This window comes from Bombina bombina, chromosome 1 (genome assembly GCF_027579735.1).
Source record: "Bombina bombina isolate aBomBom1 chromosome 1, aBomBom1.pri, whole genome shotgun sequence".
Lineage (NCBI taxonomy): Eukaryota > Metazoa > Chordata > Amphibia > Anura > Bombinatoridae > Bombina > Bombina bombina.
The window spans coordinates 1332512849-1332526702 of NC_069499.1; the positions used below are offsets into that span (position 1 = coordinate 1332512849).

The 13854-nt window shown below is 37.5% G+C and overlaps 1 protein-coding gene across 1 annotated transcript in view; it reads left to right on the forward strand.

Annotated features, from left to right (window-relative positions):
* The first annotated feature begins 3028 nt into the window (after positions 1 to 3028).
* The window catches only part of LOC128649086 (mixed lineage kinase domain-like protein), a 166059-nt gene continuing 155233 nt past the window's right edge, over positions 3029 to 13854 (forward strand). The window contains exon 1 of the mRNA XM_053702149.1: positions 3029 to 3214. The gene's annotated coding sequence lies outside the window, so the exon portion shown is untranslated. The remainder of the gene's footprint in view (positions 3215 to 13854) is intronic.

Genomic DNA, 13854 nt, shown 5'->3' on the forward strand with positions numbered 1-13854 from the left:
AAAAAAGAGTAAGATGTGTACCCGTATGTACACCCCCAATCCCAAAATAACCCCTGGAGGTAAGTCCAATAGGAAAATGGAAAGAAACAGTCTTTCAAAGGGGCAGGAAAAGGGATATTAATGCAACAAGTAACTTCAGATAGGACATAAGGGTCAGCCCAGGTCTTGAAGTAGTGGAGTAGAGGCTCTGGAGTGCCATTCAGAGGCTGAGGGGTCCAGATCACCTGTTTTTCCTTTTTTCCTGGGGGGTAGTCCAGGGGGGCTAATGAGTTCCCAGGTGGTGAGGAGTTTCATGCCTTGTTCTAAGGAGGAGACTGTGTGAGATGAATCTTGGTATTGAACATGTAACTTCACAGGGAATCCCCACCTGTATTTGATCTTGTTTTGTCTGAGAGCCAGGGTGAACTGATGGAAAGTCCTTCTTTTGTTTAGTGTGTATGGAGATAGGTCAGGGAAGATCTGTAACTTGTTGTATGGTTCCTTAAGGGGTCTGTTAGTGAAGGAGGCTCTCATGATCTTCTCTTTAGTGGTGTAGTAGTGTAGGCGTACAATGACGTCTCTGGGAGTGTCAGGTATGGAGTTACGGGGGCGTGTGGACCTGTGTGCTCTGTCCATTAGGAGATCTTGATCTGTGGTGGAGTCAAGGATGATCTTAAACAATGTAACCAAGTATTGTTGGAGGTTTGATGTAGAGACATCTTCCGGAATTCCGCGGATCCTGAGGTTGTTGCGGCGGGATCTGTCTTCATTATCTGCCAACTTGGATTCGAGATCGGACATTTGTTCTGCTAGTGATTGAGAGACACAGTGTGGAGGACGCCAGCATGGTGGATATGCTGTGAATCTGGCAATATCAAGTTTGAATATCTGAGCAAGTGAAGAGCTGCATAGGCAGAATACATCGCTGTGAGTCACACCACGGATGAGATCCTGTCAGGTAATACCGTAGAGTGTGTGAAGAAAGCGAAGGTAAGCCATGCAGTAATAAGCCTTGCACCTTGAAGTTTTGAAGTTTGGTGTATCACTTGCACATGGGATTAAGTTTTCAACAGTGAATTACCTTTCTTGGACTCTCATATTATTGTCAAAAATCTGGTACCGGATCAAATACATAAGCATTGAGATATCAAGGACGGTATTCTGTTTATCTGTAACCGGAGCGTGTTTTTAACACTCAAGTGCCCGGTATTAGAGATGGACTTTCTCATGAGTCGGTTTTAACCCTGCATATGCTAGCCAACAGACGTCAGTAGTGCACTACACTTGCAATCTGTAATTTGTTCATTGCCATTTTCTCAGCATGTATCTTTTTGGCTATGTTTTTATTAAAATGTATATGTTCAGCAAACCTGTTTAGGATATCATTTCCTACTATACTGTGAGGGTGGTTTTTGGTGCGGCCAGTAATCCGCTTTAGCTCTTTAGATTTGGTAGAGCTCTTTTCTAACTAATTTGGTTATATGCATTTAGGATTGCCAGCACATAACACAATACCCTTATAATATCTGTGTGCCCCCTACCCCTAGTAGCACAATATATATATATATATATATATATATATATATATATATATATATATATATATATATATATATATGAGATTGTGTATGTGTGTATTTGAGAGATTGTGTGTGTATGAGAGTGTGTGTGTATGTATGAGATTGTGTGTGTGTGTGTGCATGAGACTGTGTATGTATGTATGAGACTGTGTGTGTGTATGAGACTGTGTCTGTGTGTGTGTGTGTATCTATGAAACAGTGTGTGTATGACACTGTGTGTGTATGTGTATGAGATTGTGTGTATGTATGAGATTGTGTGTGTATGAGATTGTATGCGTGTGCTTGTGTATGTATGAGACTGTGTGTGTGTTTGTGTGTATGAGACTGTGTGTGTGTTTGTGTGTGTATGAGACTGTGTGTGTATATGATGCTGTGTGTGTATGTATGAGATTGTGTGTGTGTGTGTGTATGTATGAGACTGAGTGTGTGTATGTATGAGATTGTGTGTGCCCTGTGTATGTGTGTGTGCATATGTATGAGATTGTGTGAATGTATGAGATTGTGTGTTTGTGAATGTATGAGATTGTGACACTGTGTGTATGAGACTGTGTGTGTGTGTATGAGACTCTGTGTGTGTATGCATTAGACTGTGTGTTTGTATGTATGAGACTGTGTGTTTGTTTGAGACTGTGTCTGTGTGTGTGTGTGTGTGTGTGTGTGTGAATGAGACTGTGTGTATGCATTAGACTGTGTGTGTTTGTATGAGCCTGTGTGTGTGTGTGTGTGTGTGTGTGTGTGTGTGTGTATATCTATGAGACAGTGTGTGTATGACACTGTGTGTGGACTGTGTGTGCATGTATACAAGATTGTGTGTGAGATAGTGCATTTCTGCAATTTTAAGAAATAAAATTAAAAGCATTTCAAAGCAAATTATTTCAAAAAGTTAATGGGACAGTTTACTCAAAAATGTTCTCCCCTTTAAGTTGTTCCCAATGATCCACTTTACCCGCTGAAGTGTATTAAATTGTTTACAAGTATTTCCATTAACCATAGATTGGCATTTGAATTAGTTTATTTAGCCTGTGGTATCCCCACCCATCCTGAAAGTTTTTGGCCAATCTGTATTAACACAGCCAGTAGAAGAAAGTACCCTCCCAGTGGTTTATAGAAGAGATAAGGTAATAAAATGTTAATTTTCCATTGTTCTCTCCAAGTATTGGTGATTGGTTTATAGACAGATACTATATAAGATAAAGAAGCAGGTATATTTGCACAATGTGATAAAGAAGTAATGAGATATGAATATACCTACAAGCTCAACCCATTTTATTAGGTTATGGCTTCAAAACACAAAATCAGCTAATTCATATACACAAATAAGCCTTAAAAAAAGCAAATCTCATACATTTTATACTCTGCAGCTGGTAAAAAAAAGTTATTGGAAACACATTAAGGGAAAAACAACTGTATAGTATACTGTCCCTTTAATAACATCTATTGTGTGTGTGTGTGAGGGTCTCATCTTGAAAGTTTGGCTAAAGGGGAAGCCCACTGTCATAGACTTTGAAAACCTATGACATAAACGTAAACTGAAAGTGAAAATAAAATGAGGAACTCCCAAACTGATGCAACATATCAGGAAGTAGGCGGAGAGTGTAACTTACTTGGAGATAAATTACACCAGACTTTACTAGAAAACAGCTAACAACGAAAAGGTAAGTAGCATGTCTCCTTTCTGCTGAGGTATATATGCCCCAGTTACATGTTGTGTCTGAATTATAGAGATATACCATTATTAGTTCTTACAGCTGTATAATATTAGTTTAAATGTGCTGTAATATATTTTGTTAGCAAGTCTTGCAATGTGGCAGAGGACGTGGTTGTTTATATCCTAAAATATTCCTTCTCTTGTACTCCATAAGAACAAAAGGATTTTTTTTTTTTAAATGTTTTGAGCATTTAGTCCTCTGTGTAAATGATGTAGTAAAATATTGGTATAAGAATGATTGTTGATAAAAAGTTTTGCTTGTAACAAGATGCACCAAATAAGGTAATAGGACTTCTCTGTTAGTATTTTTAGCTACCGCTCTATAACAGGGAATGGAAAGATTTAGTATGAACATAGCCTATACAATATAATCAGTATAATCTCTATATCATCTGCAGATCTTAAAGTGAATGTCAATTTTGATGCTAAAGTGCCCGTTTTTTAAAAATTCGATTAAAAACAGGGGCACTTTAATTCATCAAAATTTACATTTCACTCTTGTTGAGAAAAAAAAAACTTGCCTTTTTAATCTTCACAGCAGCTCCAGCTTCCTCCGGTCGTTGCAAGTCATTTCTGACGTCAGAAATGATGGATAGGTCATCCTCCAATCACGGCTTCCCCCCGGGGGAATCAGTGTCTGATTCAACGCCGTGATTGGAGGAAGCCGGATTCCTCATTTTAGACCCAGGAAGAGGCTTTGCGATGAGTAAGCTGGAGCTGCTGTGAAGTTTAAAAGGTAAGGTTTTTTGTTTTTTTTCTCTCAACAGGAGTGAAATGTAAATTTTGATGAATTAAAGTGCCCCTGATTTTAATCAAATTTTTAAAAACCGGGCACTTTAGCATCAAAATTGACATTCACTTTAAATAAAAGTGTATATCCTGCACTAAACAATGTTTTACACCACAATGGCTTGTGCTAGTATATTAGCCAAGGCTTTTCATTGTTGTGAAAAGTGGTTTGTGTTAGTATCTGCTACAGATTTGTACAATCACTTGCGTATTTGTCTTGCGTTTACAATGCCCATTATGTATAGTAATGCAACAGTGGTGTATTTACTATTTATGCTGCCCTAGGCACTGGCAAATCCGCTGCCCCTGACCTCCCACCAATCACAATTTTATGTTGTATTCGTCTCATATATTTCTCACAACCAGGGACGCACGGAAGGTTTTCCTGCACTTGCACTGAACTACCAGGGATCATTGATTTGTAATAAAATTAATAAATAAAATATGTTGAGTGCATAGAAATTGGGAAACATCATGTCATAGAACTACCCCTTTAAAGTTGCTGCCCCTAAACCCCGCTCTCTTCTTTTAAAAGGATGTAAAAATAAAGTAATAAAATATATGTATATATATATATATAATAAAAATAAATGTATATTTACATAAATCACATGTATGACAGATCACTATTTATAGATGCTAAAAATATTTATTTTACCAATAAAGTTAAATAAAAGCTATTAATTTAAAGGGATATAAAATGTTATTTTCTTCACTTCATTGCAATCAAAGCAGTGAATAGCGTATGTATATTTTGATTGTTAATTTTACCTATAGTTTAGTTAAAAATTAATTCCTTTCACCTTGTTTACGCAACACAGTGGTTGCCCATCTACTTAAAAAAAAAATGCTTAAAGGGACAGTCTACACCATATTAATCCTTAAAGGGACATGCGATTTTATACAACTGTTCAATTTACTTCTATTATTTAATTTGCTTCCTTCTCTTGTTATACTTTGCTGAAAAGTTTATCTAGGTAAACTCAGGAGCCGCAAAGAACCTAGGTTCTAACTGCTGATTGGTGGCTGCATATAGATACCGATTGTCATTGGCTCACTCATTTGTTCAGTTAGAAACCTGGGGCCCGATCCGATATGCAGCATTGCCTGCAAAAGCCGGCGACGCCGAATTTTGCGCTGGTTTGGTATCCTATATACGGCGTAACCTAGAAGTTACGCTCGTATATTTCTGCCTTCGCCCGTAGTTTTTTGGGCCATAGGCAGGAATACCAAACCCGCGCAGTTTGGTATCCAATATACAGCGTGGCGAAAATGGAGAAATCTTACTCCATTTTCACCTCGCCACAGAATGCAGCCGTAGTAAGCCTTACGCTGTCTATTGGAGCCCCGTAACTCCCTAAACTACCTGCTAAATAAAACATAACACCTAACGCATGCGCAATGTCTGTCTACCTGTCAACCGCGATCCCCCGCCGCAATCCCTAATAAAGTGTTTAACCCCTAAACCACCGCTCCCGGACCCCGCCGCCACCTACAATAAAAGTATAACCCCCTAATGTGATCCCCCTACACCGCCGCCATCTACCTTACCTACCCCCTAAAGTGAGCCCCTTACACCGCCGCCATCTACCTTACCTACTCCCTAAAGTGAGTCCCTACCCCGCCGCCATCTACCTTACCTACCCACTAAAGTGAGACCTTTACACCGCTGCCATCTACCTTACCTACCCCCTAAAGTGAGCTCCTACCCCGCCGCCATCTATTTTAAAAATATTAACCCCTAATCTAATCCCCCTACACCGCCGCCACCTATATTAAACACATTAACCCCTAATCTAATCCCCCTACACCGCCGCCAGCTATATTAACTATATTAACCCTAATTATATTAGGGTTATTATATTATATATATATTAAGTATAATAACCCTATCTAACTCTAACATCCCTAACTAAATTCTTATTAAAATAAATCTAATTAATATTAATATTATTAATTAAAATATTCCTATTTAAATCTAAATACTTACCTATAAAATAAACCGTAAGATAGCTACAATGTAATTAATAATTACATTGTAGCTATTTTAGGGTTTATATTTATTTTACAGGTAACTTGGTATTTATTTTAACTAGGTACAATAGCTATTAAATAGTTATTAACTATTTAATAGCTACCTAGTTAAAATAATTACCAATTTACCTGTAAAATAAATCCTAACCTAAGTTACAAATACACCTACACTATCAATAAATTAAATAAACTACAAATATCTAAACTAAAATACAATTAAATAAACTAAACTAAATTATAAAAAAACAAACACAAAATTACAAAAAATAAAAAAGATTACAAGATTTTTAAGCTAATTACACCTATTCTAAGCCCCCTAATAAAATAATAAAGCCCCCCAAAATAAATAAATTTCCCTACCTTAGTCTAAATTAAAAAAGTTAACAGCTCTTTTACCTTACCAGCCCTTAAAAAGGCCTTTTGCGGGGCATGCCCCAAAGAAAACGGCTCTTTTGCCTGTAAAAAAACACACAATACCACCCCCCAACATTACAACCCACCACCCACATACCCCTATTCTAAACCCACCCAAACCCCCCTTAAAAAAGCCTAACACTACCCCCCTGAAGATCTCCCTACCTTGTATTCACCCAGCCGGGCAGAACTCTTCATCCGATCCGGGCGATGTCTTCAATCAAGTGGCAGAGAAGTCTTCTTCCATCCGGCGATGTCTTCAAGCAAAGCGGCATCTTCAATCTTCTTTCTTCGCTCCTCCGCCGCGGAGCATCCATCCAGCACGACGACTGAACGAGGAATGAGGTACCTTTAAATGACGTCATCCAAGATGGCGTCCGTCGAATTCCGATTGGCTGATAGGATTCTATCAGATTCAAGTTCAATCTGATTGGTTTTTAAGGGGGGTTTGGGTGGGTTTAGAATAGGGGTATGTGGATGGTGGGTTGTAATGTTGGGGGGTGGTATTGTGTTTTTTTTTACAGGCAAAAGAGCTGTTTTCTTTGGTGCATGCCCCGCAAAAGGCCCTTTTAAGGGCTGGTAAGGTAAAAGAGCTGTTAACTTTTTTAATTTAGAATAGGGTAGGGATTTTTTTTTTATTTTGGGGGGCTTTATTATTAGGGGGCTTAGAATAGGTGTAATTAGCTTAAAAATCTTGTAATCTTTTTTTTATTTTTTTGTAGTTTAGTTTATTTAATTGTATTTTAGTTTAGATATTTGTAGTTTATTTAATTTATTGATAGTGTAGGTGTATTTGTAACTTAGGTTAGGATTTATTTTACAGGTAAATTGGTAATTATTTTAACTAGGTAGCTATTAAATAGTTATTAACTATTTAATAGCTATTGTACCTAGTTAAAATAAATACCAAGTTACCTGTAAAATAAATATACGTAAACCCTAAAATAGCTACAATGTAATTTATTAATTACATTGTAGCTATCTTAGGGTTTATTTTATAGGTAAGTATTTAGATTTAAAGGGACATGAAACACAATTTTTTTTCTTTCCTGATTTAGAAAGAGCATGTCATTTTAAACAACTTTCTAATTTACTTCTATTATCTATTATCTTTTGCTTCATTCTCTTGATATCACTTGCCGAAAAGCATATCTAGATATGCTCAGTAGCTGCTGATTGGTTGCGGCACATAGAGGCCTTGTGTGATTGGCTCACACGTGTATTGCTATTTCTTCAACAAAAGATATCTAAAGAACTGAGCAAATTAGATAATAGAAGTAAATTGGAAAGTTGTTTAAAATTACATGCCCTATCTGAATCATGAAAGTTTAATTTTGACTAGACTGTCCCTTTAAATAGGAATATTTTAATTAATAATATTAATATTAATTAGATTTATTTTAATAAGAATTTAGTTAGGGATGTTAGAGTTAGATAGGGTTATTATACTTAATATCGTTATTAACATATATATATATATATTAACTATATTAACCCTAATATAATTAGGGTTAATATATATATAATATAATAACTATATTAACTATATTAACCCTAATATAATTAGGGTTAATATAGCTGGCGGCGGTGTAGGGGGATTAGATTAGGGGTTAATGTGTTTAATATAGGTGGCGGCGGTATAGGGGGATTAAATTAGGGGTTAATATTTTTAAAATAGATGGCGGCGGGGTAGGAGCTCACTTTAGGGGGTAGGTAAGGTAGATGGCGGCGGGGTAGGAGCTCACTTTAGGGGGTAGGTAAGGTAGATGGCGGCGGGGTAGGGGCTCACTTTAGGGGGTAGGTAAGGTAGATGGCGGCGGGGTAGGGGCTCACTTTAGGGGTTAGGTAAGGTAGATGGCGGCGGGGTAGGGGCTCACATTAGGGGGTAGATGGCTGCGGGGTAGGGGCTCACATTAGGGGGTTATAGATTGTTAGAATAGTGAGGGGGATAGCGGATAGAGGGTTAGACGTGTCGGGCTATGTTTGGGAGGCGTGTTAGACAGTACGGGTGATTTTATAACTTAGTCAGGTTTTGTAGGCGCCGGCGGTTTCTAAAGTGCCGTAAGTCACTGGCGACTCCAGAAATTTGTACTTACGCAGATTTCTGGACATCGCTGTTTTTTCAGACTTAAGGCACTTTAGCCTCTGACGGCGCCGTATATAGGATAGCTCGAGTTGCGAGCTGAAACTACGGGCAGCGGGGGTTCCCTCGCTTACGCCCCAAACTACGATCTATATCGGATCGCGCCCCAGTAGTGCATTGCTGCTCCTTCAACAAATTATACAAAGAAAATTAAGCAAATTTGATGATAGAAGTAAACTGGGAAGTTGTTTAAAATTCTATGTTCTACTTAAATCATGAAAGATAATTTGTGGGTTTCATTTCCCTTTAAGCCTTACCTTAGGTTGAGTAATGAACAGTCTCCTGCACCCCTTTCCCAATATTGCAGCAGAAACAGTAATCCAGTAGCTTTGAAAGTATAACGTATTTGGCCAATTCCCCCCCCTCCTCCTTGCTACTTATCCTGCCCTTCTCTATGCCAGTAACACTCGTGCACGTAGTAACAAGCGACCTATTATTCAGCCAATTGTGCAGGCGCAGAGTGCTCAGAAGCGGATGTTCGAGGGGTATCTTTATACAGAAGGACTTTTTTCTTTTACAAAGATATGACGAGTCCACGGATTTCATCCTTACTTGTGGGATATTAACCTCCTGCTAACAGGAAGTGGCAAAGAGCACCACAGCAGAGCTGTATATATAGCTCCTCCCTTCCCTCCACCCCCAGTCATTCTCTTTGCCTGTGTTAGTACTAGGAAGAGGTAAAGCGAGGTGTTAGTTTTAGTTTCTTCAATCAAGAAGTTTTTTATTTTAAATGGTACCGGTGAGTACTATTTTCCTCAGGGAGATATGGATGCAAACAGGTGTATAATATGTATTAATACTTTCCCCTTCTGGTGAACCGCAGCTGTCCCACAGTCTCTCCCAAGGTCTGTGTGAATAGATCAGGTGTGCTAGCTGGAGGCGCTGGTTCAGCTTGTATCAGTCGTTGGTTTCTTCCTTTCCTTTCCTTCCTCGGTTGTATAACTAGTGTATATTGCAGGTTACCGGCTCCTTCCCAATATGAAAAGACAATATCACAGATTCAGTAAAAAAGTTTGTCTTTATTTGGCTCAACGCAAAAGCGTTTCAACGGTCCCAGCCGTCTTTCTCAAGAGCAATAAAAGTGCTTTACAAACCAAAGCATACCTTTTCGCTGCACAGGCGGCCTTTAAATACATGTCAGTTACGCTACCTGCTTCCCCATTGGAGGAGAGCCGGTTTACACCTGATTCAAAATTTCAATTGTAAATTTAAAATAAACATCTAAAAAAACAATATTAATTATATTAGAAACTATAAGTTTGTTTTAAAATATAAAATTTCTGTAGATATCATCATTTTCAGGTAGTTTTCTGTTTCAAGTTCTCTTTCAGGTCCGGTATGTCAGTGAAGATCACATGTTATAGGTTGTCCAATGAAATTCAGTTTCTGGTATAGTGATGTTTTGTAGTTCCCTTTCAGGTAGTTCTCTATTTTAGGTTCCCATTCAGGTCGGATATATCAGTGGGTATCACATGTTATCGAATGTCCAATGAAAAACAGTTTCTGATATAGTGATATTGATTGCCTTTTCTTTTTTTCTCAAAATAAAAAGACATAAGTGTTATTCACAGATACAAAGTTTCTTATATGAATTCTGCTTATCCAAATATTTAGAGGAGGTAGAATAAATTGCCACTTAGAAGTTTGTTATAAGTTGGAATAGATACTTTTCATAATTAAACATTCATATTATAAATAGACTTCTATACTTATTGAATGTTAAATATTGACTCAGCGACTTGTGTGTTGCATATAATTTCTTGAAATTAAGTGTGAGAATTATATTCTTTTGTACAATATGTGTATATATAAACATTAAGTGTGATGATATAACATGAACTGTCTGTATAAATACATGTTTATTTTGCCCCCCTTTCATGTACTAATGTTTTTCAGTATTCACTTTACACAAATTTTACTGGTTTATTCGGGCCCCAATTTTTCTTAGGAACACATTATAGATTATCATCTGTTTTGCCCCCCTTTCATATGTTGAAGGTTTTTAAGACAAAAACAGCATTTTTTTTTTTTTATTTTTTTTTATGTGTGTGTCCTTATACTCGTATTCACCTCAAAAAGAACAAAAAATTTTACTGATTTATTTAGGCCCCATATTTTCACCTTTTGAATTTATCATTTATTTTGCCCCCCCTTTCATATGTTAAGAGTTTTTTTAGACAAAGGCAGCAATTTTTGTGTCCTTATTTAGACCCCATTGGGCATATGTTCTAAGTGTATGTATCCATTTTAATTCTCTTTGGTCTAGTTGTTTTGCCAGATTACCACCCCTCCAATGAAGTTCAACCTTCTCAATTCCTATCCATAGAAAGGATTCTTTTGTGATATGTTCACAATTGTTGCAGTGTAGCGCCACTCCATGGTCATCATGATTCTTTTCTATTTTATTTTGATGTTCCATGATTCTTGTTTTTAAAAATCTGGACTTTGTCCTAAATACTGGATTTTGCAGCCACATTGCAACAAATATATCACATTTTTACTTTTGCAAGTAATGAATTCTTTTATTTAAAATTTTTTTCCCGTAACTGTGGAGTCAAATGTTTTGTGTGTTCTTCTGGTGTAGTTACAACCTTTGCATTTGCCGCAAGTGAAGAAGCCTGTCATGTTACTTATTTGTAAAGTTTTTTGTTTTTTTTTGGGGCTATGCCTTTTATGAGTGAGGGAGCTAATTTTTGTTTCAAATTTTGTCCTTTTCTGAAGATAACTGTGGGCTTAGCTGGAATTATAGGTCCTAGATATTCATCCTCCTTTATAATGTGCCAGTGCTTTTGTATAATTTTTTTGATTGTATGATGTTCTACATTTAATTGTGGTCACAAATTTAGGGAAATTATTATTAAATGAGGTCTCATTTTTGTGTTTGTTTTCTAACAGGGTTGATCTTATTTTATTTCCAACTTCTTTTCTTTCTTTTTCTAAAGCTCTTTGGTCATATCCCTTTTGTATGAATCTTTCTTTGAGTATTCTTGATTGTTGTTCGTAATCATCTATATTGCTGCAGTTCCTGCGTATTCGTAGGAATTGTCTTTTTGGTACTGACTTTAGCCAGTTAGGATGGTGGCAGCTATCATGTCTAATGTAGGTGTTAGTGTCACACTTCTTAAAGTATGTTTTGCTGTGGATTTTTTCATCTATAGTGTAAAGAGTTAAATCTAAAAAATGTATTTCTTTTTTGTCATATTCTACTGATAATGTGACTTGCTGATTATTGTTATTAAGTATTTGTACAAATTCTATGAGTTTGGACTCACCCCCCTTCCATATGCATAGAATGTCATCTATATATCTATGCCAGGACACCAGGTCTGCACCAAATTCTTGATTATGCCATATATGAGTCGTCTCAAAATAGTCCATGTAAATATTGGCATAACTTGGTGCAAACCTGGTGCCCATGGCAGTCCCACAAATCTGTAAATAGTAGTTCCCATTGAACCAAAAAAAGTTGTGATATAGAATAAATTCTATGGAAGAAGATTTCTGCCCTGAGGTTGATGATCTTAGCAGATGTAACTAAGATCCATGTTGGTTCCCACAGAGCTTCTGAAGGTAGTACAAGAGAGATCTTCAGTGTGGAGAACGGTTTCATGCTACAAGCAGGATTGAGGTATGTTCAGTCCTTTTATTTCTGAGGAGGCTTGGTATATCAGAACTGGCTGACATTTTTTCCCTGCAAGGGAAGGGGTAAGCAGTAGACCTGTAAACAAAGGGTATTACTGAAAAACCTGTGTTTATTTTATCTTATTGACGTATTACTGGGCTAAGCATTTATAAAGGGCTTAAAAGCAGCAATATAAAAGGACACTGGGAGAGGCAGCTTAACGGTTTTTATTTGTGAGATCAAATAATCAGTATGGATGTATATTTGTGTTGTGCTTAGGGGTAAACAGAATCCACATGGCTTTATTACTAAACCGCTTCCCATGCGGTTGTACAGTCTTATGCGATCGTCGTCCATTATGGGCGGGGCCTATTTTCGCGCGCTCAGATGCGCACTTTACTCTGGCTGAGAAGGCAGCAGGCTTTAGCTCCGGTTGGGCCTAAACTGGTGCTCCTGTTAACCGGATCATTGTCGAGTCATTTTGCAGTACCCTGGGGGCAGTGCAGGGGTTATGTTTTCAAATCAAACATATTTTTGTCTATAAATATCTTTAAGAGGTTAATTTCTCCCCTTGCTCTTGGGGTGCAATAATTTTTGGCAATATTGATTGTGTAGTTACTTTTAAAGCGTTAACGTTTTTAGGCAGTTTGAAAAAAATTGTGCGCCTTTTTATTTCTTAAAGAGGCAGTACACACTTTTCAAAAAAATGGTTAAATCAATTAATAAAGTGTTTAACGACTATTGTGTTTATTGCTAGTCTGTTCAACATGTCTGACATTGAGGATACTAATTGCTCTATGTGTTTAGAAGCCATTGTGGAACCCCCTCTTACATTGTGTACCTCTTGTACTGAAAGGGCCTTACAATGTAAAAAGCATTTTTTAGGTAAACAAAGTGTGCCTAAGGATGATTCTTAGTCTGAAGAGAATCAGGATATGCCATCCAATTCTCCCCAAGTGTCACAACCTTTAATGCCCACACAAGCGACGCCAAGTACCTCTAGTGCGTCTAATTATTTTACTCTGCAGGAGATGGCTGCAGTTATGTCAACTACCCTTGCAGAGGTATTATCTAAATTACCAGTGTTACAGGGTAAACGCAGTAGGTCAGGTATTAAAGTGAATACTGAATCCTCTGATGCTTTATTGGCTATTTCCGACGTACCCTCATAGTGCTTTGAGTTGGGGGTCAGGGAATTGCTGTCTGAGGGAGAACTTTCAGACTCAGGAAATATGTTACCTCAGACAGATTCGGACGTCATGTCCTTTAAAATTAAACTGGAACACCTGTTCCTGTTATTTAGGGAGGTTTTAGCGACTCTGGATGATTGTGACCCTATTGTGATACCACCAGAGAAGTTGTGTAAGATGGACAAATATCTAGAGGTGCCTACTTACACCGAGGTTTTTCCGGTTCCTAAAAGAATTTTGGGAATTTGTAAAAATGGAATGGGATAGACCAGGTATACCGTTCTCTCCTCCTCCTAATTTTAAGAAAATGTTTCCCATATCAGACACCATTCGGGACTCTTGGCAGTCGGTCCCTAAGGTGGAGGGAGCTATATCTACCCTAGCTAAGAGTACAA